General features: G+C 39.9%; 1 protein-coding gene and 1 long non-coding RNA gene across 3 annotated transcripts in view; both read left to right on the top strand.

The window, feature by feature from the left end:
- LOC308064849 overlaps positions 1 to 20,248 on the top strand; it is a 139,885-nt gene extending 119,637 nt beyond the window's left edge. The window contains exon 2 of the long non-coding RNA XR_013928569.1: positions 7,186 to 20,248. This is a non-coding gene — a long non-coding RNA (uncharacterized lncRNA). The remainder of the gene's footprint in view (positions 1 to 7,185) is intronic.
- Positions 1 to 26,534, top strand: part of NKAIN2 (sodium/potassium transporting ATPase interacting 2) — a 577,207-nt gene that overhangs the window by 141,594 nt on the left and 409,079 nt on the right. The window lies entirely within an intron of this gene.

Genomic DNA, 26,534 nt, shown 5'->3' with positions numbered 1-26,534 from the left:
AAAAATTGAAAAATGGATGCACCTGCTGTTCTTATAGTTTGATCCTTGTGTGAATTTCAGCAAAGAAGAAAATAATCACATGAAAAGTTTTGGTCAGTGGAGAAAAGCTTCCAACATTTTGCAAAAAGTTGTAGATCTGGAGAAAGCACGACTGTTAGGAGAGGGGACCTAGGAGTTCAGACATAAGATGGCACAAGGCCGGCATTGCAAGATGGAAGGAAAAAACCATCAAATGCATAGTAGGAAATGCCATGTCTTTGTATTCTTTTGCAGCACTTTGATTTTCCATGTAGATTGATAAAAATATTTCTGGGAAACAAGATCCAAAGTAGTGAGTACAGTAAAGATGAAAAATAACTTTATCAGTAAAGATGATTACTTCATCAGTAAAGATGAAAAATTACTTTAAGCTTATTAACCTAGTGCTATGTATATGACTTAATTCCTTTACTGACCTGATTTATTAAGTGTTGTTACAAGCCTGCATATGTATGCTTCGGTTTTTACATCTTAAATCTTTTTTCAATCAAAAATAAGACCACAATGTGCAAGTGTTCACAAAAGAAACTGCATAGATATGCTACAGAACCTGAAATTCCCACCTTGCTAATACAACTTTGTTATGCAGATAAGCCCTAGTTAACTTTATAGTAGATGCTAAAATGACATTATGGGACAGGTTTTGTAGCTGTAATTTCATCACCATTTAAGCAGTAGAGGTTATTTTCAGATCAGTCCAGACTGATACAGAATGGTTAGCTCACTCTAAGTAAAAGTCACTGGAGAAATCGTGACTGTTAGCAGACAAACGGAAAGGAAGAGGGCACAAGCGCACAGACAAAAGACCACATGTTTCTTCAAGGATGTCAGAAGTGGGAAGGCAAGAAGTGCCGGCTAACAGCTCTGCAGTGTCCTTACTTTTCTTACTTGCCGATTATACTTTGGAGTAATCACATGGTTGATCTGGCTCAGTCTTCACCACAGGGGATGAAGCTGATCTTCACCATTCTCCGTGGTAAAGACAGACATGCTTGCTGTTAGATGTTTCAGCTAGCAGAAGTGAAATACAGGCACTGAAGTCTTGAAAAGAGACATTATGCAGTTCAGTTTAAGGTTGTGGCTTACTGGTGATAATTCACCAGTGTTTTAAAGGAATTGGTCACAAGGAATGAAGTAGGTAAGGTACTATAAAAAGCCCCTGATGACAGTCTTCTGCCTTGCTTAAATGGTCAGATGTCATCATATATTGCATGTATTTTTTTAAAAAAAGAAAGATAATAACAATTAATCCAGGAGTTAGACTATATGAAACCTTACTTCAGTATTTCTGAAAGTGTTAGGGGAAAAAAAAACAAACCAAAACAAAAACCCCATGTGATTTTGCTAGGAGGAGAGCTAAGCTCTTTACTAATGGAACTATGATATATAAAACATGCTGTTCAGATTAATTTAAGGCAAGTATATTTATGAGACCTGCAATAAAAAAAAAATTATGAAGTGGGTATGATCAATACTTGCTACAATAATTTCTGGCAAGGAAAGCAGAAGTAAGACAATTCTGTACTTCGTTACAAACACAAATAACTTCCTGTGAAGGAGATCAGGTCTGGTTTCTGCAGATGTTAAAATAAACAGTTCTTGGTTTACATGTGTAATATTTTTGTTCTTGAAGGAATTTAGATGTCAATTTTTTTTTTCCTTTGGAGGTGTTAGGCTTGCCTGCTTGGTTAACAGAAGCCAACACCCCAGCTATTCACACCAGGACTCAGCTCCTGCTATTTACCTCTTAAGGTAATTGGAGTTTCTCATGTTTACATCTGAGACCTCAGACACATAAATGAATTTATCATTGCAACAACCCTGTTGAGATCTGGTGATCCAGACCTGAGCTTACCCCCAGATCTTTGTACATTTTGATCTGCCGGGGCCCTGGGAGACTAATCCCCCCTTCCTGCACAGAGGAACCATACTGCTTCTCTAGCCTGTCAGGTTTTATGCGTGAGAAATAGAGCGAATTTTACCCATAGGGTTTGCCTTTTTACTCTTTAGAAAATAAGATGAAAACTTGTTACTGAGCATATTTTAAAGTCCTTTTTCTGAGGTATATTTTTCCCATACAAAGCAAGTGGTAATAAAAATTTCACTTTGAAAGAATGCTATCGATGTGAAATGGTGCCAATAATTTCAATGTTGTGTTACAGGGTTTTGAAAAATGAAATAAGATACTCGAAGCAATTAACAAACATCAGATTTCCATTCTAGATGCTGAATGTGATTAGAAACTGTAAATGAATAATGCTTCATTACAGCTGTTCTGGGAGCAGGTTTTCATGCACCATAGCCATACTAAGCATAGCTGTACTTTTATTTATTTGCACAGCCCATCAAAATACCATTTTGATTAACGGGCTATACTCTGTTAGAGAACTGCAAAGTTATAAACTGCAGATGTCTCTATTATAACAGAGACTAAACCTGTGATCTATGGTAAAAGTTATAAAGATTCTGTTTGAATCAAAAAGTCTTTGAAAAAAAAATCACATTAAGGTTCTATTTAGCATTAACTTTCCAAGGTGCATTTTGTTTCTGTGTTTCATGGAACAGGCAGGTTTTATGTGTATCGTCTGCAGTAGTAATTGCAACAGGAGCTAAAGTTTATTGCTTTCCAATTCTCCAGCATAGTGTGTATTCACTCATTTAAAAGTTGGTGGGTTTTTTATATCAGTTCCAAACCCTAGTAAAGGAAAAAAGAAAATCCCCTAGCAATTTTTTTCATGGTGGAGACTCTCGGGCTTTGCTGGCAATACACTGAAGAAGCTGGTTTTATTAGGCAAGTGAGGAAGGTAGCAGTCTTAAAAAAAAAATCACGGACAATTTCTTGGGATTGCCTGAGATCTCAGATTTTAGTGCTAATCTTATGGGAACCCTTTTCAGTTAATCACTAGTCACACCCTAGTGATAAAGTCATTGTAATTCTTTTGTGGTGTTTTCTTTCCTGTTGATTAAGCGATAAACTATCAAAAACTATATTCCTATTTTAAATATTGCTGTCAATTTGAAGACAGGCATTAAAGGTCTTCCAAATAATTTTTCCCCGTGTAAGTTTTCTTCATGTTAACTGTGTAAAAGAGGTTTTTGTCTGAATGTGCTTCTAGGGCTTTAATCATTCATATGCTTGCTTGAAAGCAGCAGTCTCACTTGATCGTGTATTATCCAAGTGACATTAAGTAATTTCCATATTAACTTTTCCATTTGCTTACAGTAGTTTTATGAATGGCTGTGGTGTTGATTCTCCCCCACCCCCTCCTTTCCATTCCCCGGATCCTCCCTTTCTTTATGCCCAGGGATTAGCTGAAAGCCTGCCTCCTAACACTGTGCTGCTCCAGAAATAAAGCTAGGGCTTTCCTTGTCATCTAAGCTAAAGTTTTATGTCATCAACTGCTGCTGCTCCCTGGTAGATGCAGTGAGCAGAGAATTGCGAACTGCTTGGGATATCTGCATCCCTTTATGCTTTGTACTAGATCTTGATTATCCACTCTATTGCTCCCTTTGTCATCTGTTGCATCACTGCAAATGGGAAAGCTGTCTTTTAGTTGTGTAAAGTCATAGAAAAAGGGGAGTAAAGCTCATCTACTCAGTCATTCTAACCCTGGAAAGAATCACATCTTCATACATTTTACTTGCAAGATCTTAAAAAGCATCTGGTGATGGAGACTATATCACATTTGCAGGCAATCTGTTACAGTACTTCACTGTGTTCATCAGTAGGATATACACACATGCACGTATACATATGTGTATGATCCTATGTTCGGGCAACTTAAAACTCCCTCACAGCAATTAAAGGTCCCCTTGCTACTTGTGCTGTCTATGGTGGACTCAGGGAACAATTAATCCTCTTGCTTGCAGCAGCCTTTTACATGTTTCAATCTGTTTTTACATATCTCCAACTCATCCAACTGATCAGCCCCTCTTCTTTGTATCGTTTCATCAGAAAGATAGATGCACCAGAGTATAAAAGAGTTTTACGTTTCAAATTCTGTGTTTGGGGTTTTATTTACTATTTTGCCTCTTTACAAAAAAAACCTGCAACAGTCTCTAAAAGAGTGCTTATTTTTTTCTCATTTCTTTTTGTCTGCATTTTGCTAGTTACCAACATTACTCTGTGCAGATCTGGGGACTGTTTTTAAATAACTACTGCTTCATCACAGGTAAAAGCCCACATACATTGTGATTTTGTGGACTGACATGAAAATGGTGGCTTGTAGTTTAATATTCTGCAATAACACAGCTTTGCTAGGAAACAAGGTGATTAGGTGTTGATTATATAATCTCAGATACATCTTCATATTCTGGATTATTTTAGTACTGTTTTTCTAAAAACAGTGCTACATTATAATAATTCGGTATGAAACATTGACAAGCTAATTGTAAAATTTTACTTTAGAAATAATATACAGGTTAATCTGATCAAAGCTCTTGGTTTTGTGGTTTTGTTTTTTTTTTTTAAAGAGATCCTATTTGGCTATTGCAATTATATTTGCAAAATTTAGAATTTTAGCACAGAGAATAATTATATGTTTCTTGCCATTTATTTATAATACATATGTACAATATGGTGTATATTGCTTCATTTACATATTGAGTTGGACATGTAGTGAGTTTCAAGTGAGAGGAGCATAACCTAGTTGCTCCTTTCTCCAAAAGTTATTTGTAATATTAAATGCAGGCACCTTGTTCCAGAAGCGTCTTGAGCTAGGGCGGCTGACAAGGCACCAGGCACCTTCTGGACACAGGGTTTCTGAGTGCTTTTGCAGCACCCTGTTTGCTTGCAGACCCCTGTTCCTCCTGGGCTGCAGTGGCTCCCCTGTGCATAGGAGCTCTGGGCAAAGGGAGGGGGATCAGTGGTGCTGGGGAGCTGAACTGGTGAGGTGGAGGACCAGAGCACACACAAATCACTGCTGTGTTCATACACCTCAGCACCCAGCTCCTCCCATATGATATCCTTTCACTGCATGAAGAATTATTCTTCAGAGGCTTTTCTTTCTTCTGCTAATCAACAGAGCTGACATTATAGTCTCCCTTTTTTGCTTTTATCATTATCCACTTAGCTTCTTTTCCTCTAGCATCAAACTCTCTCTAGCTTTAATTTATCTCTCACACAGATAAGTCAAAAGCTGCAATTATTTACAGTGTGTGAGGAGGAGGGAGGGAGCACATTAATTTATAAATAATTTTAAATTTATTATTCATAAAAGGTGGCGTATGGTGAATTCTGGCCTCCATCCACTCAGCTGAGCCAGAAAAGAACAGACCTGTTTAGTCAGAAGTAGTGCCAGCAGTTCCTGTCTCCTACAGTAGCCTGGTTCTGCAGGGACCACCTGAAAGAGGAGAGGTCTGCCTTTCCCTGACCCTGCACACTTCATGGCTTTGCTGCTGGAAAAGTCAATATCGCTTCTAGTACTAATGCTGAGACTTTTTTCCTGCTAGGGGACTGGGTTGTGACTGTTGGCTTGTTTTGCCTAGATCATAGAACTGCTTTAGCATCACTTTCAGAGTGGTAGGGTGGGGAGCGGTGGCTGTGGGACAGACACTGGAATATTCTGTACAGGGTATTAAGGTTGCTGGAGGTCATTCAGTTGGAATTGTGGAGAGGAAAAAGAAAGAGAAATTATCTTGGCACATGCTCTTAGACTGTATGGTGTTAAATTACAGAGGACTGAATGAGCAATCTTCTGAGATAAAGAACATGTGTGGAAAGAAGAATACATGAAGTACTACCAAAGCTCTTCTCCAGATATGAACCAAGCAGCACAGTGGTAGGAATGGCTACCAAAAATATTTGCTAATGGCAGGTGAGAGAAATGCTTCAGTTCAACTGGGCAACTATGCATGTATTAGGTTTGCGTGGCCAGGTTTTGTTAGCGGGGGTGGGCTACAGGGGTGGCTTCTGTAAGAAACTGCTAGAAGTTTCACCTGTGTCTGATGGAGCCAATGCCAGCCAGCTCTAAGACGGAACCACCGCTGGCCAAGGCTGAGCCCATCAGTGGTGGTGGTAGCACCTCTAGGATAGTGTATTTTAGATGGGTGGGGTGGGTAGGGGGAAGGAAACACCTGTGCAACAGCAATTGCAGCAGAAGACAGGAGTGAGAATATGTGAGAGCAGTACCTCTGCAGACACCCAGATCAGTGCAGGAGGAGGCAGCAGGTGCTCCAGGCACTGGAGCAGAGATGCCCCTGCAGCCCACGGTGAAGCCCATGGTGAGGCAGGCTGTGCCCTCCAGTCCATGGAGGGTAACGCTGGAGCAGGTACCCACCTGCAGCCTGTGGAGAACTCCATGCTGGAGCAGCTGGATGCCCCAAGGAGGCTGTGATCTTGTGGGAAGCCCATGCTGGAGCAGGCTCCTGGCAGGACCTGTGGACCCATGGAGAGAGAAGCCCAGGCTGGAGCAGGTTTGCTGGCAGGACTTGTGACCCCACAGGGGACCCACACCGGAGCAGCCTGTGCCTGAAGGACTGTGCCCCACGGAAGAGACCCACACTGGATCAGTTCATGAAGAACTGCAGCTCATGGGAAGGATTCACATTGGAGAATGTGATGGGTGGACCCTGGCTAGATGCCAGGTGCCCACCACAACTACTCTATCACTCCCCTCCTCAACTGTACAGGGGAAAGAAAATATAACAAAAGGTGCATGGGTCATGATAAGGACAGCGAGAGATCACTCATTGATTACCATAATGGGCAAAACAGACTCGAACTGAGTAAATTAGTTTATTACCATTAAAATGAGAAAAATACCTTCCCCGCACCCTCCCGTCATCCCAGGCATAACTTAATTCCTGATTTCTCTACCTTTCCTCCCAGGCAGCACAGGGGGACAGGGAACAGGGGTTATGGTCAGTTCACCACACGCCGTTTCTGCTGCTCCTTGCTTCTCACACTCTTCCCCTGCTCCAGCACAGGTCCATTCCACGGAGCACAGTCCTTCAGGCACAGGCTGCTCCGGTGTGGGTCCCCTGTGGGGTCACAAGTCCTGCCAGCAAACCTGCTCCAGCCTGGGCTTCTCTCTCCGTGGGTCCACAGGTCCTGCCAGGAGCCTGCTCCAGCATGGGCTTCCCACAAGATCACAGCCTCCTTGGGGCATCCAGCTGCTCCAGCATGGAGTTCTCCACAGGCTGCAGGTGGGTACCTGCTCCAGCGTTACCCTCCACGGGCTGAGGGGCACAGCCTGCCTCACCATGGGCTTCACCGTGGGCTGCAGGGGCATCTCTGCTCTGGTGCCTGGGGCACCTCCTGCCTCCTCCTGCAGTGATCTGGGTGTCTGCAGAGTTGCTGCTCTTACATATTCTCATTCTTTTTTTCCACTGGCACAGATTCCCAAACCCCCATCCCAACCCCTACCCCTTCTTAAATATGTTATTCCAGAGGCGCTACCGCCATTGCTTTTGGGCTCAGCCTTTGCCAGCAGCAGGTCTGTTTTGGAGCCTCTGTTGGACATGGGGGAAGCTTCTGACATCTTCTCACAGATGCCATCCCTGTATCTACTACCAAAATCTTGCCATGCAAATCCACTACAGAGAACTTCATGGAGGACTGTCTCCCATGGGAGGGGCCCCACGCTGGAGCAGGGGAAGAGTGTGAGGAGCCCTCCCCTGAGGGGGAAGAAGCAGCAGTGACAAAGTGTGATGAACTGACTCCAACCCCCATTCCCCATCCCTCTGCACTACTGGAGGGGAGGAGGGAGGGAACTCAGGAGTGAGATTGAGCCTGGAAAGAAGGGAGGGCTGGTGGGGGAGGTGTTTTTAAGATTTGGTTTCATCCCTTATTATCCAACTCTCATTTGATTGGTAAATTTAAACGAATTTCCCTAACTCCAGTCTGTTTCGTCCGTGACTGTAAGTGGTGAATGATTTCCCCCTGTCTTTATCTCAACGAACGAGCCTTTTGTTATGGTTTTTTTCCACTGTCCAGTTGAGGAAGGGGAGTGATAGAGTGGCTTTGCTGGGCACCTGGTGTCCAGCCAGGGTTGACCCACCACAGTCCTGTAGCTTAGAAAAAAATATTAAAGATTATATAGCTTAAAAATTATACTCTGTGTAAGGAGCAAAGGTAGATTGAGGTGGATAGTTGCTATCCAGCTGGGCTTCACACAAACCCCAAAAGAAAACAGCAAATATATATATGTTCTTGGCATCTGCAGTATACTTATATCTATATACTTATGTGGGCTTGTTCAAAAGATTAAGGATTCATATGACACATCCAGAGAAAATGCCAGGAACTGGGTGTTGTTATACCCCATAAAGGCCCGTGCCCTGTTGGCAGCTTTCTTAGACTGGTTCCCAGTTCTGGCAGCAGCTGGTGGCAGGGAGTTGTCTGCCAGCCCCACATGCATGACAACAGTACGAGCAGTGCCAGAGCTGGCAATCGCTGTGACAGTTTTGGTCCTCCTTCCTACCTCTAGGTCCATGCCGAAAGAAATCTGAACTATTGTATTTGCCTTGGGGTAGTCGCCATTGGCACAATGCCTAAATCTAGGCTGCCAATACCTACTTGTTTTTTAACGGAGATAGTTTCTTCTTTAAATTTAGCCTTATTTTTAATGAGTTTTTTCTGTCCCAGCCTTTCATATGAGGGATGACCAGGGCCATGCTCTGTATCAGTTGGAGCTAACTTTTAAATTACCCAGATTTGCCACATTTCACATCTAAAAAGCTTTTGAAATTAATACAGGGAGAGGTGCGGTCTTCCAAATTCATCTGAGTTCACTGCAGGCAATACTACCCAACTGCCAGGTGATGCCGAATGCCTAACTGTTACCACCCTTACAGCTCTACAATTTAGAATTAGCTGAGCTGGTTCATCTGGGCGGGCTGATGAAGTAAATGAGATGTGCTGGTAAACTTCTCCCTGCAGTGTTCTGAGCTCTGTGAAGGACCTCTGGACAGAAGAAGATAAACATGCACGAACACCCTCTGCACCTTCAGTTCATGTGCACTTATGACGTCCCACTCGGACGTGTCACCCTATAAGCAGGGAATTCTCCTTGTGGCGTAACTGAGGGATTATACCCTCATTTGTGCCATATGGTTCTGAAATTGGTCGTTCTTTACTGCCTCGAATGCACGTGGAAGCCCTTAGGAAAAGCAGTGGAAGCCAGGATCACAAACCAGTGGATTGCAAACAAGCGATGCGGAAAGTTAGTGGTACTGCTCTCACTGAATCAGTTCTATGAGAAAAAATGTCTGTGGTACGTTCATTACAGGACCCTCCTTGCAGCTGCACTTCAATAACTCCTCTCTTCCTATCAGTGAGAGCAGAATTTGTAAATAATGCTCTGTAACATGGAGCAGTGGATTCTGTCAGAGTGTTAAGCCTAGATATCTGATGCAGAAAGGAAGTTTTGCAGCTTTAAGCAGCCCACCATGCTTTTGTAAATGGGTCCCCATAGTGTTGTAGTAGGAAATGAATGACCTGCAGTGGACAGCAGGGGTTTTGCATGAGGTTTAAGTACTGCAGCCTGTAACTAGCAGTATTTTTAGAATGCTATTAACCTCAGTGAGAGCACTTGCATGCTTTAAGTGCAGCATACTCTTAAATATTTTGCTGGAGTAAAGGGATAGTATGCTTAGCATCTAGTAATTTCAAATATTGGATTAGCACTAAGGTTATACGAATCTTTTTGTTTGGTTTGAGTATTCTGATTTCCAGACTATTTTTTTTGCAACGATATGCACAGGAAGTCATTTCAGATCTGTGTTTTGGGAATTGTGCATCTGTTTTAATAATGTGAATGCTGAGGTGCAGAAGAACTCATTTGGAAATGAGTAAATAAATGGTGGGGGAGACAGAGTATTTTATTTTCTTAATTAAAGTGAGAGTTTATGGTGCAAATGTGTAGTTAGAAAACAGCTAATTCTCAGCTGACAGGATTAGAATTTCCATAGAGAAATGTGCATTACAAGGTATATTCAACTGTACTCTTGCAGCATCTGATTTTGTAAATTGTGCTAAATTGCTATTGCTGGTCATCTTATAAATGTGGTTAGAGAATTGGTGTAGTACTATTATTACTACTATTTTATTTCTGTTAGATTGTAATCATTGAATATAACTAAACAGCAGCTATAGTACCTATCAGACACAGTGGAAGAAGGGGAGATTAGTCTTTTGATGCACACAAAGGGCTTAAAAGGGGTTTAAAAAGTAAGTTACTGAACTACTTTGCATTTTAGCTAGTTCATTGAGATCTGAAAGTCATTTATGCCAACACATAATTGGTCTTAGAAGTATGTAGGGATGCTCCCTGGTGGGGACCCGAGGAGCAAAGCAGGAACACACCTTTAAATTTTAAGGGAATGCACTGCCTATGGTTTTATATAATATTTCAAAATCTGAGAAGATGATAAATGTTAATATGAATATTGTGTTTTATAACTAATTTTACTGGAAACGTCAGTTGTGCAGAAGTGAAATGATGGGAATCTTTAATTGTCCGTGCTAACAGAAAGCATGTTATAAAATTTTAAGTCATCAAATTCAGAGCAAGAAGAGAGCCAACAGTGGAAGCTGCAGTTTTAAAATACTGGACCATAAATTCTGAAGAAAAAATTATATATACAGAAATTAAATTTCTTACTATAGGGAGTAATGCAGACAGTGTGTCTTACCACTGTTGCCCATTAATGCTAGTTTCTTATCAGTTTTAAATTCAGCCTCCACAAACTAACCATAAATAAGTGAAAATAGTAAATTTTCATTTTCCAAAACTACCCATGTTTTAAAAGAAATTATTACAAAGAAATTTCATTTTTAAAGGGTGTGTTTTTAATCGTATATACAAGTCAAATAAATGCATGCTGTTTAAAGGTCTTGCTAAATTAGGACTGTAATTGGGTTGCTTATGGAAGTAGTTAATCCCAATGAATCTATTCCAGAATGGATGTTACCCATTAAGACTGATTTAATCTAACAATTCAAAACTACCTGAGGAGATAGGTGATGCTTCTCTGTTCCACTGCCTCAATCTTACACCTGGTGGTCCTTCCCCCTTGTTTGTTCTGGAACCTACCAGCTTTACTGGGTCCAATTCAACTCACTAACACCGTAGAAAATCATACACTTGAGTTTTCCAGATTACTATTATTACTTTTAATTTAGCAACATAAATCAGACTGGGACACAAAGTGGCATGGAATGATGAGAGAAGGAAGTATAAAAATGGTACGGGCAAGGCCACTTCTTTTCAGAATCTCACAGTGGTTCAATTTAAGATGTGTTGTACCATCTTGAGCAGAATGGGTGCTCAAACTGCATTATATGGTCTTTAAACTCTAGGTCTTTGCAATTTTCATTTTAGAAGCTCCTTAAAGAATGTACAAAACAATATATAAATAGCCTTTCAATACATAATAGGGGGCTCATAAGAAAGGCAAAGATAGAGTTTATATGAAGGTCTGTTGTGACAACACAAGGGACAACAGGTTTAAACTGAAAGAGGGTAAATTGAGATTGGACACAAGGAAGAACTGTTTTACAACACAGAAAAAGGTTTCGCAGAGAAGTTGTGGATGCTCCATCACTGGAAGTGTTCAAGGTTATGTTGGATGGGGCTTTGAACAACCTGATCTTAGTGGAAGGTGTCCTTGCCCATGGCAGGGGATTTGTATTAGATGATCTTTAAAGTTCTCATCCAATTGAAACCATTCTGTGATTCTGTAAAATTCTGAACTTGGAAGCTGGGGTTTTGGGGTTTGGGTTCTTTGGGTTTTTTCCTTTCCTCTAGCATTTTTGACTCTTCTACCATTTCTCTGCTAAGTATTTCTTACTGTTTAAGTGTATAACTGTAAGTTACTGTCTGCCCTACAACTTATTGGTGATCTAAAGCATCCCTGAATTCAAGGTACCAACCTATATTGCTTGCATTGGCTTTCTTGACTACTGTTGCTGGTTTGCCCCTTGAGCTTCTGTGTCTTCATCTGTTGAGCATAAATAACATTTGGAAGAGCATCTCTGAGTTTTGAGACTCATTCCTGAGTAACATAACCTCTGTGTAATACCCCTTCTCATGGAAGGGTTTCATGAGACACCGATCTTTCACCAGCTGACACATTCCTCAGCTGACGGAATGGCTGGCTGCCACCAGAAGGAAGAAGTCTTTCTTCCCACTCATGGTTGAGCTACCCTACCCTTTGGGCTGTACTGGTCCCAAAGGAAAACCAGTGCAAATTTACCTGAGGAAACATAGCAAAAATTAAGGGTGGATGGATATATAGAGTAAAGCACTTTATGAAAAAATAGTAAATAAAAAATGCCTCAGCAAACCACAAAATTTGTTGAGGTTTAAGAAAGAGAGTGCGGACAAAAAAGCAGGTGGAAACCAGGCATGGCAGTTTTCCATGACATAGAACCATTAGCTCAACTGCAGGAGACACTACAGCTAAAGAGATGGTCCAGTGCGCTTGCATCTCCAAAGCAGCGCTTTGCTAGGTAGCCTGCTCACTATTCAGGAGGCAAAGAGAGGCTTAGGGATCCAAGAAATAGCAAAACATCTTGTAAGTTAAATCTTTCCTGCACGTTTACCACTCTGAGACATCCAGAATATTTCTTTTTGGTGGTGTTTACAGATACTTGGACTCTCCAGTTTCCCTATTAATGCTTCACTTGCCCTGTTTTTACAGTGGTGTGTACCTCAAGCAGTAAAAACACTCCCTTGGACTATTATCTTCTCTGATTATTGCAGTAGCTATGAGGACTTATTCCGGGAAAAGTGTGAGAAAAGAACTGGGAGTATTTGTGTGCTCATTTTCCATCCCTTTTAACTCTCTTTCCCCCTACTTTTAAAAAAAAATGTCATGATTATCTATTGTTTTAAGCTTGCTCATGCAGCCAAGTTTTCTATGGGTTATGCTATCCCATTGGTTTTTTTTCTTACTTGAAAGAGTGACAAATCTGGTGAATTATTCCATCTTGGGAGACAATGAAGCACACAATCTCTTGAAATCTGTGGACTGAAATATTGGCAACAGAGACCCTTGAAATTGAGACAATTTTCAGAAACAAAAATAGAGTTTGCAGTTTTATTTTATTTATTTTATTTTATTTTATTTATGTGCACATACGTATGTGTGTGCATGTATATGTGTATTTATATATATAGACAAATTTTAAAAAATGTGCACATGAACACTATACATGTACACAAAGAGCTGCTAAATGTAACATACCTTAATGACCTGACATGGTCACTAACTCTAAATATAACCTCCAAATCACTATTGCTTACTTCATGATCTTGCTCTCCAAGTAAAACAAAGAAAAGCATATTTTTAATAGAAGGCTACTGTTCTCACAGGAGCTCTGGATGAGCAGCACCTCTGAAACTTAGAGACTGGAATAACTTGTTCTTGCCTAATGATAGATTGAATTAGTTTTGTTTAGGTATTTGAATTGGAATATTTGTCTTGGTCTTCCTTTATCTCTCCAAGATATATACTTCAGCACATTTTTCAATTAAAAAGAAAGGCTCTTGGGCTGAGTTGCTAAATTTCAGCATAATTTTTTATTCTGAAGTTATAAGCCCCTGAAAATAGCAAGGGGGAAGATTATAACTATCTGATGCTACCTTATCTATATAGCTGAGAACTGCATCACTACAATAAAAGAAGATAGCAGTGTCTCCCATTGATTGTTGTTTGATGAATGTAAAGCAATTTACTGAAATGCAATTAGCATTCGCAATCACATTACCATGGGGAATTTTTTTTATGCTGGCTTTGAATTGAAAATCTATACATTTTCTGTCTATGAGTCACTTCTAAGGAAGCTTTCTTGTGTTTTTTGGTGTGTTTTGGTTTTGTGTTTTTTTGTTTTTTTTTTTTTTTTTTTTTAGTTTTCAGAACTATAATTTGTAGAATGCTGGAAGGAAGTAAACTTAGAATTTTTATGTTTAAAATATGCTGAAGGACAAATTGTACAGTGTATCTACTGCAGTAGATGACTTGGATTTAAATGTGTAGTGCTGTGCATTGCTGGGGAATTAGTTTTTCCGGGTTTTTATAGAAAGAAATACATCTCTTGAAAAACAAATGGCTTCTAGATATGCATATCTTAGCAACCTTGAAACAATTTTATAAATGTATGAATTAAGAAGCTTGAAGCACACAGATTAAATAAACAAAGCAATGTGCTAAAATAGTAAGACCTGTGTATGATGGTGGGGTAACAATAGTGCAAGATGTAATGATGCTACCTACCTTTTCACAAGCATCCAGATTTCCAACAAGAAATGTACATGCGTGCAACTGCTTGGTTAGACATACTCTTCTGTCTGCACTTTATCTAGGTATAAATTTAATTTTGGTAAATTTGTTATATCCTATTTATGATTATTTCTGCATTACACAGAAACTGTATAGAGAATTCAGAACAAAATACATACAGATGGGTTGATTCCCAATTCAAATTTTCTGTGGACATATATGTGAACGATTGTCAATGCTACTCAATGAATTGCAGACATGCAGAGGGTATCAGTGAAAAATGTGTTTATGTTGTAGTGAGCTGTCAACATCCTCCTGATGGTGACGCGTGCAGACAATAGCAAAAATAATCTGTATGGTTCTTTTTAATGGTTTCTGTATGTTACGGAACAAGTGCTGGTATCCTAGCTCAAAGATGACTGTAGAGAATTATTTCCATACAGAACTAGCTGTGAATCAAAATACAGTTATTTTTAACGCTATCAGTTAAAGTTGTCTTGCTCTAATGGTATATAGTGTACCTTAACCACTTTAGAAGAAGCTTCTCTTATGTGTTTGACCTTAGAGATTTTACAAAATCCCACAGTCTATTGCACCTTGTGTACCTTAATCTCTGTAAGGTCTAGAAAGAACTGCTACTGAATTCCTGGATACTATATTAATTTGCCCACTGAGACTTTATCTTCTGAGCTTTCAAAAGATTATTTTTTTTTTTTTAAGAAAACCTTTAAAGAAAGCATAACAGACAGGAACAAGAACAAAGGAGTTTCTGTGTTTCTAAATGTAATATGGTGCTAGATCCTGTCAGTTCTTTTTTTTCCACTGAAAACTTCCTTCAGTGTTAATGGTAAGCTTTTTAACTGGGGTTGCCATTAATATTTGAGTGGAGTTAGAATTGTCTGTATGCCTCATTGCTGCCTTCCTTAGGAAAAAGAATGCTATCCCTGTTTATCTCCACTCACTGCCGCTATCAGGCTGTGCAGTGGCATGTCTGCCATCTTACAGAGAGGCTCAAGGCTTTGGGACGCACCTTGCACCTTAATAAGCAAACGCAATTTAGGAAGACTCACTAGGGTAGCAATGCAGTCCTGACTCCCTTCAGAATGAACTCTTTGCAGCCTTTTTCTTTAACATTAAGTAATTTAACATTAAGTAATTAATAATCAGTTAATTATTTAATATTTTCCATGCTTTCTCCTTGAGGAGAAAGGCTGCCGCATTAACACAGCCTCAAATTCTCTGTCACCTAACTTCTATGAAGACCTAAATCAACAAATATGAGACGTGAGATGCAAGGGATGAGGTAAAATTTTGACTGTATGAACAGAAGCCTTAATAATTTTCTAAAAATAAATAAAATAATAGAATTTCTATTTCAATGGCTAAAATATCAGAGACTTTATACTGCTGATTTTCAAGGTTGGATGTGTTCCAAATATAGTTATTGCAAACAGTTTTCTTGAGGAGGGAGATTTGTATTCTTTAATATATTAAACTTTCAAGGTTAACCTCTTTATCTTCCCTATCGCTCCCTTCCTTAGACCACAAATTACATTGCTATGCCCTGAGTATCCTCACCAAACAGTGCTAAGGCTAAAAGCAGATAGTGGCTTTGTCCTGCATGGGACAAAATATTTTCTATTCTAAGTCTATACTGTCACTTTGTAAGGCTGGTTTGGCACTTCCAAATATATTCATCCAAATTCTGTCAGCTGCTATTCTTCTGGAACATGAGTATTTCCTGGGCTTCAGTGGAGTTCAGTGTTTCATCCAGAAACTGTTGAGACTAAACTGTGTGTAATACTTGTAAATGAGTGTTGGGTGGTATCTACCCAGTGTCCAAACTGAGGAAGATGCTATGCCACTGCTTTTTCTATTCTACAAGCAGTGGCACATCGTGGCTGAGTGGCAGGCTGGCTCGTGAGCCATCCCCTGACATATAGAGGCAAGGGTGTGCCAGCCAGCTGTTTTAAGTCACTCTGCTTCTGTGTGATTAATGACTCCTGGCTCCTGACAGCTTTAACTTAACAGCAACCAGTGCGTAGCAGCGGATTAGGAGCCACTGTTTGTTGTGTTATTGATTATCTGATTAATGTTGTCTTGTCTCTGTGAAGGCAATAGCTCCTGTTTCTTGAAAGAACAGGACTTGTGGCTTCACACTGAGCCTTCTCACAGAGGCAAAGGCTGGTCTCTGGTCCCATGCAAGCTCGCTGGGACGAGCCTCTGCCTGTCTTGAAGGCAGTATCAGTGGAAGCCCAGAACCATCATTTCACATGGGGGGAGGCAAGAATATAAAGATCATACAAGAGGGAATATGAGAGGCAATTGCTCCTGGACGTACAGGAGATAAGCAGGAAACAGGAGATACTTCATGCTAGAATCTGAATGACTCCAGGAGTTCATAAAATATCTTTCCACTTCCACATGAGACAGGCATCCTAGCTTACAAGGCTTAGTGCCACTTTCCCTCCGCCTACCCCATGTCCTTCAAGCATTACATACAAAGATCCTTCTGACCTTATTTCATCTTTTTAAGGATCTTCACCAGAGGTAAAGGGTCAGGGCTGTTAAGCAGAAACTTTGTCATGCCATTGCAAGAAGAGTCATCTGTGCTGAGCCTATGCAAGCCCTGTGCAGTGTTCTGATTTCCTCTTGACCCTGGTTTTAAAATCTTTGGTAATTACCCAGGGAATGGAATGGATTTTGGAGGTCTTACCTCTCTCTACCAGATATTGTATCCTGTCCAAGCCAGGGAAAGCTGTTTTATGAGTACAGTTACTGCAAGGGAGGTAGACCAGAGGCATTTCATATGGAAACTGGAGGACTTTCATTCAGGCTAAGTGACGAGTGCTTAAGACATGCTAGTGAATCTGCGTGTTTTGAGAACATATTGCAGCAAACACAGTTGGCTTTGATTAAATATGCAAGCAACCCACTCTAAATTATAAAGATCGGTAGAAGCTGGAAGATTAGGAATTGTTTACCTGTCTGGAGTCTAAAGACCAAATTGTGTATGTTATTTTTCACTAGTGTGAAGACAAGTAGATGAGAGGAAGAATTGTAGTATGTTGGAGCTACTTAGAAATGGTAAACTGAAAATGTTTAAACCTGCTTTTAATTCAGCTTCTGAAAGAAAGGAGGCAGCCCAGCCCCTCTGAAAACATATCATTACCACTGTGGAAAGTGAGATTCATTTATCAAATATAAATAAATGAATAATCAGTCTGCTGCCCAGGTTGGTGTTACTGATCAAGATGACAAAGCAAAAATTATCAGTTCAGCTCATCAAATCAAATATGGGATTTGAAAAAGGTGCACTGAGGAAGATATCATGGAAGCTTCAATCACAGTGTTTTGCTCAGAAGTGTCTTGGGAGTAACTTGGAAGAGAAAACTAAGCTCCCTTTGTCAAAAGTGATGTGTATCTTGAAGTCTCATTTGCATTTTTTCCTGATGATGAACTTCACAGGCAGCTATCAAGAACAGAGCAAAAGCCAAAAGAACCACTTCAGGATTTATGAGTTAAAAGATCTGAATGGGAACAGTAAGTGCAATTCATTCCAGAAGTATATTCTCATCTCATGGTGTTCCTCTTTCTGACAGCTATGTTTTGGTTGGTGCTGTTGGCATTACAAAACTATAGTATTAATTGGTAGATGTAAAATTATTTTATCAACTTGGTCTTAACACTTTTGAAAGACGCAAAACAGAATAACAGAAGATGCAGAACAAAGTGGAGGCAGGAATGTGTTGTCCTTTGAAACCACTGTGTGCCAAAGTCATATTAGTAACTGAAGCAGCAGGAGTTTTTCTCAAGGGAAAGAGTATCTCACAATGCATTTTCTTTTATGAATGACAAATGAACTAATGGCCAAAGTTGATTAAATTAGGCCATAAATGCAGAAATTAACATATTAAGGTTAGTTGTCTAAAACCATAAGAGGAGCACATCTGGGAAGAGGAATCTGGCCAAGGATTGTGGTATATATCTTTTATGGAGACGCTTATGACACCCTTTCAGAGTAGCAGAAAAAAAGACGTGGCCATCAGGTGCTGTACAGAGGATCTTCAAAGAACTGCTCTGAAGGGAAATGCCAGTGCCTGATCTGAAAGTCAGGTTCAGTGCCTTGCAAAGAAGATTGCTAGGTAGAGAGACAAATCTGAGAATGCATTTAACTTTTAAGGATTAATATGTACTTGGCTGTTGGATAAGAAGTAAATTACAGATAGGCAAGGTCTCAAGTGATTGATAAAATGGTAATTTCCTGAGAATTTTTTGACAATTCTTGTTAGAGCATACATTCTTCATAAAGGATGGACTGAAGTCATCTTTCATTTAGAAAAAATGATAGCTTGACCATTTCTGTGGTACACAGTACCTGTCATAGGATGATAGATGGCCAAATATTCAAAGCTGTCTTAGGAACAGGGATGTTAGAAGTGGCCCTCGGCAAAGGCTGGTCTTCCTAATCTGCTTTGTGTTCCCCAAATTCACATCTCCATTCATTGTTTTATATGCTATCTACAGAGCCTGCTACAGTCTGAACAAGAGCAAAACCAACTGCTCACTTGGTACTAACTGTTGCAGTCTCCCCTGTAGTGGTTTATCTCTGCGCCTCCTTTCTGTTACCTTTAGGAAGGCAGACCAAGACTATCTGACTATGTCTCTAAATGCTAACTGCAGCTAAAAGGCATTACTAACTTCATTTAGGAAAGCTGAAGTTTCACAGGGGTGGGTTCTGTGAGAAGCTGCTAGAAGCTTCCCCTGTGTCCAATAGAGCCAATGCCAGCCGGCTCCAAGATGGACCTGTTACTGGCCAAGTCCGAGCCCATCAGCAACGGTGGTAGCACATCTGGGATAAGGTATTTGGGGGGTGGGGGGGAAACCCTGGCAATTGCAGCCAGAGAGAAGAGCAAGAATATGTGACAGCAGCAGCTCTGCAGACACCCAGATCACTGCAGGAGGAGGCAGGAGGTGCCCCAGGCACTGCAGCAGAGATGCCCCTGCAGCCCCTGGTGAAGCCCATGGTGAGGCAGGCTGTGCCCCTCAGCCCGTGGAGGGTAACGCTGGAGCAGATAGCCACCTGCAGCCTGTGGAGGACCCCACGCCAGAGCAGGTGATGCCCCAAGGAGGCTGTGATCTTGTGGGAAGCCCATGCTGGAGCAGGCTCCTGGCAGGACCTGTGGACCCACGGAGAGAGAAGCCCAGGCTGGAGCAGGTTTGCTGGCAGGACTTGTGACCCCACAGGGGACCCACACCGGAGCAGCCTGTGCCTGAAGGACTGTGCTCAGTGGAATGGACCTGTGCTGGAGCAGGGGAAGAGTGTGAGAAGCAAGGAGCAGCAGAAACGACGTGTGGTGAACTGACCATAACCCCTGTTCCCTGTCCCCCTGTGCTGCCTGGGAGGAAAGGTAGAGAAATCAGGAATTAAGTTATGCCTGGGATGACGGGAGGGTGCGGGGAAGGTGTTTTTAAGATCTGGTTTTATTTCTCATTATGCAACTCTTATTTGATTGGTAAAAATTAAAATAATTTCCCCAAGTCAAGTCTGTTTTGCTTGTGATGGTAACTGGTGAGTGATCTCTCCCTGTCCCGATCTCAACCCACAAGCCGTTTGTTATAGTTTTCTTCTGCTGTCCAGTTAAGGAGGGGGAGTGATAGAGTGGCTTTGCTGGGCATCTGGTGTCCACCATGGTCAACCCACCACAGACAGCACAGGGAAATCAAATACTGTGCTTTATTCATGATTCTCCTCTTGATATGAAAGAAATTATACACGACAGCTAAATGAATAATGGATCTTTTAACGTTGCGTAACATCCTTGGGCACAGTATAAAGTGGCAAGATATCTTGGCTAATTGCCATTGCTACCAACTATCAGCAGTAAAAAGCTTCTCCATGGACGTTAAAGCTGCCATCAAGCCTATTACACAAGAAGATATCTGAATAATAACAACAAGAAAGTCAACCTGTTGTAAAAATGTTTCACTGTAAATCACATATTGCAATAGATAATTGTAGATACTTCCCTAGATAATCAAGAGAACACAAGAGGCTGATAAAAGCCCCTCATGATACAGGAATCGGAAGGACTGTTTAGGAAAAGATGATCCTCTTTTCTGTGACATCAAGAAATGAAATCAGCTGTTACTGACTAAAAGGTACAAATTTAGTTAAGTCCTTCAAAATAAGTCACATGTCTAATTTAAGAGGAAATAATCATTATGGAACCGGTTATGACATCTGAGCTGTGAAGAGACCAGAGGCTTGGGCACATGCAAAGTGAAATAGCTTTACAGTGACACTAGAAGTGGTATGTTTGCAATATATTCTCTAGACACCTGTTTCTATCTTACCCATTAATTAACAGCTCTTAAAAAGAGCTGGAGGAATGAACAAATGAATAAACTTTCTAGGGAAAAATAATATTCATACAGTAGTCAAGTGAAAAAAAAAACCAACTTTTTTCTCATTTTAGAAAATTCAGTTATTGAAATGGAAGTATCAAGCATACTTTGCTTTAGTCTCTTTTTGTTTTTTTTCTCCCTTGAAATAAAAACACCCTACATAGGCAAAAATAAAAAAGAATTAAAAAAAAAATGGAGAGAGAGAGAGAGAGAGAGGAAAAGCTACTACAAAAACAGGGGAAATTAGTAAAGAAAGTGTTCCAGAACACAGAAGGGACTTCTGGCAGCTGAAATATGTGGTAATATGAAAACCTCACATAGCACAGGAACTATGAGCTGAAAGACAGAAGTATTTCATCTGCCTCTGGGAAATGAAACTTCAACAGATAGCTCACAGAAGTTAGCCAAATGGGAAGTATGGCAGGGCAAGTGGAGGTTTTCTGATCACTGAAAAAAGAACCACAAAACTTCTGTTATTTGAAACTTGTGACATTTAGCTATCAGCATTTTAGTGCTTTTGAGGATGGTAGGTCATGGAATTGTATTTGTGTTTTGAGGCACATTTGTATTCCTCCTTTGTATCACCATGCATCTTATTCAGTACTGATTTGGTACTGGTAAATGGTATGACACTGATTTGTTATAAATGTTTTTTGAAATCAAAGGTCTGATAATTCTGAGTAATTTATCAGAGTTATTTGGTCATTTTTTGTAAAAAGTAGTTTCCTTTATACCCATCAACTTTTAGAAAATATACATGAAATGGAGTATTATTATATTGTTAATACACGGCGAGATTAAAATGTTTGGGACAGATTATCCTTTTAAAAGGTGGAATTACAACTGCCATCATGCCTAATATGGACTAAAATGAACAAAGATGCACATACATTCGTATCGTCATTAGCAGAACTTAAAAGGGCCAAAAGAGAAGGATACACACCTGAACTGTCATCTCTTAAAGGATTGTGGAACTTGTGGAAATCTCCTAATGAATGTTCATGTAAGTAGTGATGCTAGAATGATGTCACACCATGTGTTATGGGGAGGCAGTGGCACAGCAGAATGCTGGAACTGTGTTTAGCCTTCACACATTAAGTGCACCCATATCTGCAGAGGACTTGGAAGGAGACTCAAGGTGTGCTCCCAGAAAATAATGAAATTTTTTTAGGAATTGAGTTACAGTGAGGCTTCCTTGGATTTTTGTGTTTGGATATTAAAACAGTGAAAGCTCAGTAGTAACCACCTGTTCTCTGAGAAAACTACAAGTTGGCTAGATTTTTATAATGAAATATCTGTAAACATGGGGAGATGCACTAATATGACAGTAAAAAAAGGCCCTTGAAAGGGCTATAGCTTCAGAAATTTTAGGAATAAGGATTGTTAAGAATTAAGAATTATTGAGATAATCCTTAATGTTGTACTGGTTTGGTCGTGGTTCTCACGGTGAAAGTTCCCAGTAAGAATAAAATAATGAGCTTTTTCCTTGTACCAATATAATCAGTCTGTCATATTTGAACTTCAAAACATGCCTAATCCTCAGTTTGTGTTGGCTTTGGTTTGGAGACGGGGGTGGTTTGAGTATTAAAAGCTCTTCACAACTTCAAAAATTTTAGGGCTTAATTTTGAGGGTTACAAGGGTTTCTGCTTTTAAAATCCCATTTGAACTGTATTTCATAACTTAATGACTCAAAACCCATGTGCCTTAGTTGTTCTTGATCTGAGGAGTATGAAACACAAATATATATATCATATTCTAATATTTAGTGAGATTAATCACTGTGTAACAAAGAAAAAAGTTATTTTAAAGTATGGGAACTTGTGCTTCTGCAAAGCTAAAAAAAAAAAGTATCTTTTTCTTGATTACAAACCAGAATATTCTGGTTCCTTTTTGTTTTTATACTTCATTCAATGTAATCTAATTCTACGAGACCGTAAGGTCACACCACTTAAATTGTGTTTGGTTTTGGGTTCCTTTTTTGTTAATATTTTTAAAAAATCTTGCTATGTTCCCAGGAGAAAGAGTATGTGTTTTTATTTTGTGTACTCTCTTGAAGAAAATGTTTAACATGTGGAAACTTTTCTGGATGCAAAGGTGCTATGAAGCTGTTCAGTGATTTGAAATGTTAAAACATCTCTCATGGGAATGGATGAATGAGCGGTTGATTTGATCAGGCAGGTAGGAGACAAAAATTGTACAGATGTGGTTAATTTGTTCAAAATGCACCCATGTCCTCAAGCATCTACTACCTAGTTAGTTCCTCTTCTTGTGAATTTGCACTATATTATGTGAGAATATCTGCATATTTTACTGAAAGTTCCTTCTTTTGCAAGAGTAGTATGGGCTCTAATAAGCATTCAGTCTGTCAGTATACAGGAAACAGCTCTTAAGGATTCCGATTTTCATTCTCTTCCTTTTGGAAAAAGAGTAGGAAGTGATCGTATTTTTCAGCAAGCTGCTTTGTATTAAACATCAAATTCAGTAGTTCCCATGGGTGCTATTAGATGTACTCTCATAATGGCTGCTGTACTATTTGAAATAGCAGCTGGTGAAGCTACAGTGTGTACGCAGTAATATGAATGTTCCTGTTTGTGTGAGCTTGTGCACATTTATACCCACGCATGAACATTTTTCAAAGCTCTGTTCATTCCTTGATTATATTACTTTCATGGGTGGTTTATGAACCAGACAAGGTCATTCATAGGAGCTAGAAAGGCTTGGTTGGGAAAACACAAGAGAAAAAGACACCAACCCCTGCTCCACCAACCCCTGCTCCGCTCCCCGCCCCCCCCCCAAAAAAAAAAAAAACAACAAACAAACAAAAAAAAAAACACGACCCAAGAAAACCCCTGAAAATAAACCCAAACTCTCAACATGAAACAAGTAAGCATTTATCTAATGAAGTACATAGCAATGTTTGCATGAATAAGTCCTTGCTCTGTCTGTTAAACTGATTGACAGGGGAAATGAAAGTGATATGCTAGAGTTGCAGCATTCCCCCTGCCTCTAATGTTTTACAATATTCTGCCTTGCATTAGATCGTGGTGGCTTGTAGTGTTGTCTTTGCAAACTCTGCACTCTTTTCAAAGTTGTCAAGTTGATAATTATACAAATTAGGATACAGAAAGTGATAAACAACTTTGTAGCCACACCTGCCTGTTTATTCGATTTTTTTTAAAAATTCTGATGACTAGGGAAACAGCTCATGTTAGCCTACATTCACAGCCATTTCTTTAAATGGAAACATGCTTTATGCTAATTGTCTTTGTTTAAGAGAGGTCAAGCTAGTTGTCTGTTTTACTGTAGAACATGGTGTATCTTGTTCTATGAATTTATGTGTATGTTTTGTTTGACAATTCTGAAGTAGAACATTGAATTATGAAGAATGTCCTACCAATGATACTTTTGCTTGATATTTTTTCTGAGTTTTTAAACTGTAGCAGAAATAGCGTGTGCTTAAGATCCACAAAAACACTTTTCCTAAGCAGTATGTATAGATATTCTCTGACACAGACAGAGATTGTTTACCTCTGATACTTCCTTAAAGGAGGAAGTATAGCTGTAAACCATAGCTCCATTGTCCTGGGCTAAGGATGGTTTTCCTTTCCAGCTTCCAAAGTATAGGTATTTTTTGCAGTAATATAAATCCTTTCAATGAATGAAAAAAGTATGACCTTTGAATGAGTGCATACTGAGCAGCAGTGTGTGAAGTGTATCATAAGGCTTGTATTGCAACTAAACATGAATTTCCATACTTTGTAAGTATAAAATGAAAGGGCATCAATCTATTTACATCTTCAAGATGAGTGTGTGAATGTACTCTGAATGTTTAGAAAGACAAAGTTGTTCCTAGACAACTTTATCACATATGTCAAGGCAGCTTTCCTTAGGTATAAAGAATTCTTTTGGATTTTGCAAAGGAGTCCTGAGTTGGCTGCTGCCTGGGAATGGAAGTGCCTGCCTTAGCTTTACAGAGAGCAAGTCAAAAGATACCAAAAGGCTCTCGAGACTTCAAAACTATTCTGTAAGGGAGAAACCAACGTGTAGCTACGTCATAAGGTGTTCAACACAACTGCCTTCCCATCTGCTGATTAAGACTTATTGAAAACAAAGTCTTCCAGATCCTTTCTGCTTCCATGTCATTTTCCAGCTGACCCAGGCCCCCTTCCTTTCGGCCCATTCCCAGGGCCAGCTCACTGCTGCAGGAAACCTCTGGCTTCTTGGAGCAGCATCCCAGCTGCCCCAACAGTAGGTTACCTGCCTGCCTGCCTTTCTCCTCAACAGCCCCATCTGCTCTCTGGAAGTTTCTCCCAGCTGGACATGCTCAGTTGCTCTCAAAAAAGAGGTACTTCCTCTCTCCCATCAGGAATGTCTGCATAACCAAGAGATGAGAACAAGCTGAAAAGATGGCTGCCACTGCCCTACTGCCTTACTGCCTTGTTCTAAACAATATGTAGCTTATCAAGCACTTGTAAATTGTGAACTGAAAGTCAAACAAATTTACGTTACACCAAATTTTTGTTAGATGCAGTGAACAGGTTATCGTTTCCAACCTGGAGCTATAAACTCTGTACCTGGCCATCTTTATCATGCATCTACTTGGTGGTGGTGGTCAAAAACTAGTGATGCCTTCCTTGGCCTCCTGTGTTCTGAGAACAGGACATTTTACACTGGTGACACAATCTCATTGCCTTTTTCTATGTCATGCATATCTTCAAATATATTGCCCAGTATGTTCACAGACTTTCACAATCATTAGAGTGTACTATGTGGTGCAGGGTTTCTGGAAACAGTCCATAGTTTTGGCCTTCTTTTCTATTTAATGACCATTTAATATTTAATATGCTGCCTAATTTCTCATTTTACTTTTCCCATCTGCACTTGAAACTGTTTACTTCTGAGTGCTTTACAAACATGTCGTTATCTTATTGTAATCATTACCTGAAAAGTTAAATGATAATTGATTTGTTCTTCAAAGTATGTCAAGTTTTCATACTCATTTTTTCTTGATATAATTCATAACGTCCATAGCTGAAAAAGAAAATTAATGTATTTCTTTAAAAACAAAATAAACATGGTGTTTCTTTTCTTAAACGATCTGTACAAGCTGCAGATGAGGTATGGTATGGTATCAATTCATAATCTACCCTCTCAGTTGTGCTGATTTGGCATTATCTTGCATCGCATTGGAATTGTGCTAGCAGGGGCTGGATCGTAGGGCGTACAGCCACCGGGCAAACCAATTCTTTGTGCTGATAACTCCAGTTCTGGCATACGTGTTCTGTGCTGCCCGTCTTCGTCTCTCTCTTGTTTTATTCGTATGACAACTGTCTGATTAGTATAATTAGTGAGTTGAATTCAAAATGGTAAACGTTTTATCATTTAGGGGACTTTTTTGTTTTCTAGTAACAGAGTAATCTTTGAGGTGCTTTTGGTGGTTGAGATGGCTGTAACAGCCCCTGACAGCCTGTCTTGCTCAGTTCTTTCCCTGGAGCAGCAAATATGCTATTGCTGTCATCCTCTATGAGGCGGCAGGTTTTTGTGCTGATTGAAGGCCTGTTTTTGCAAAGAAAATACACTAAAAATCTGAAAGCTGTTTGTCTCTCTTCTGCACCTGGTGTTTTAGATTTCCACTGAGTAAATTGCAACCTTTTTTTGCTGTGCTTTTTACTACCTTTTTTCCCCCAAAGGCTTAGCCTTTTGAATTTAAATAATAAAAATCATAGAACCAATTTGCCAGTGTCAGAAAAAGAATTGTAGAGTCTACAAAACATCTACATTCACTACAAACCACCTGTAATTGCATAAATTAAAATGAGTCTTACTACTGGTAGTTGTTCTAGTAAAACAGTCATTTTAC

This window comes from Falco punctatus (genome assembly GCF_963210335.1).
Source record: "Falco punctatus genome assembly, chromosome: 5".
NCBI classification, from domain to species: Eukaryota; Metazoa; Chordata; class Aves; order Falconiformes; family Falconidae; genus Falco; species Falco punctatus.
Note: the sequence above shows the minus strand (reverse complement) of the source record. Positions and strands in the feature narration are given on the sequence as shown.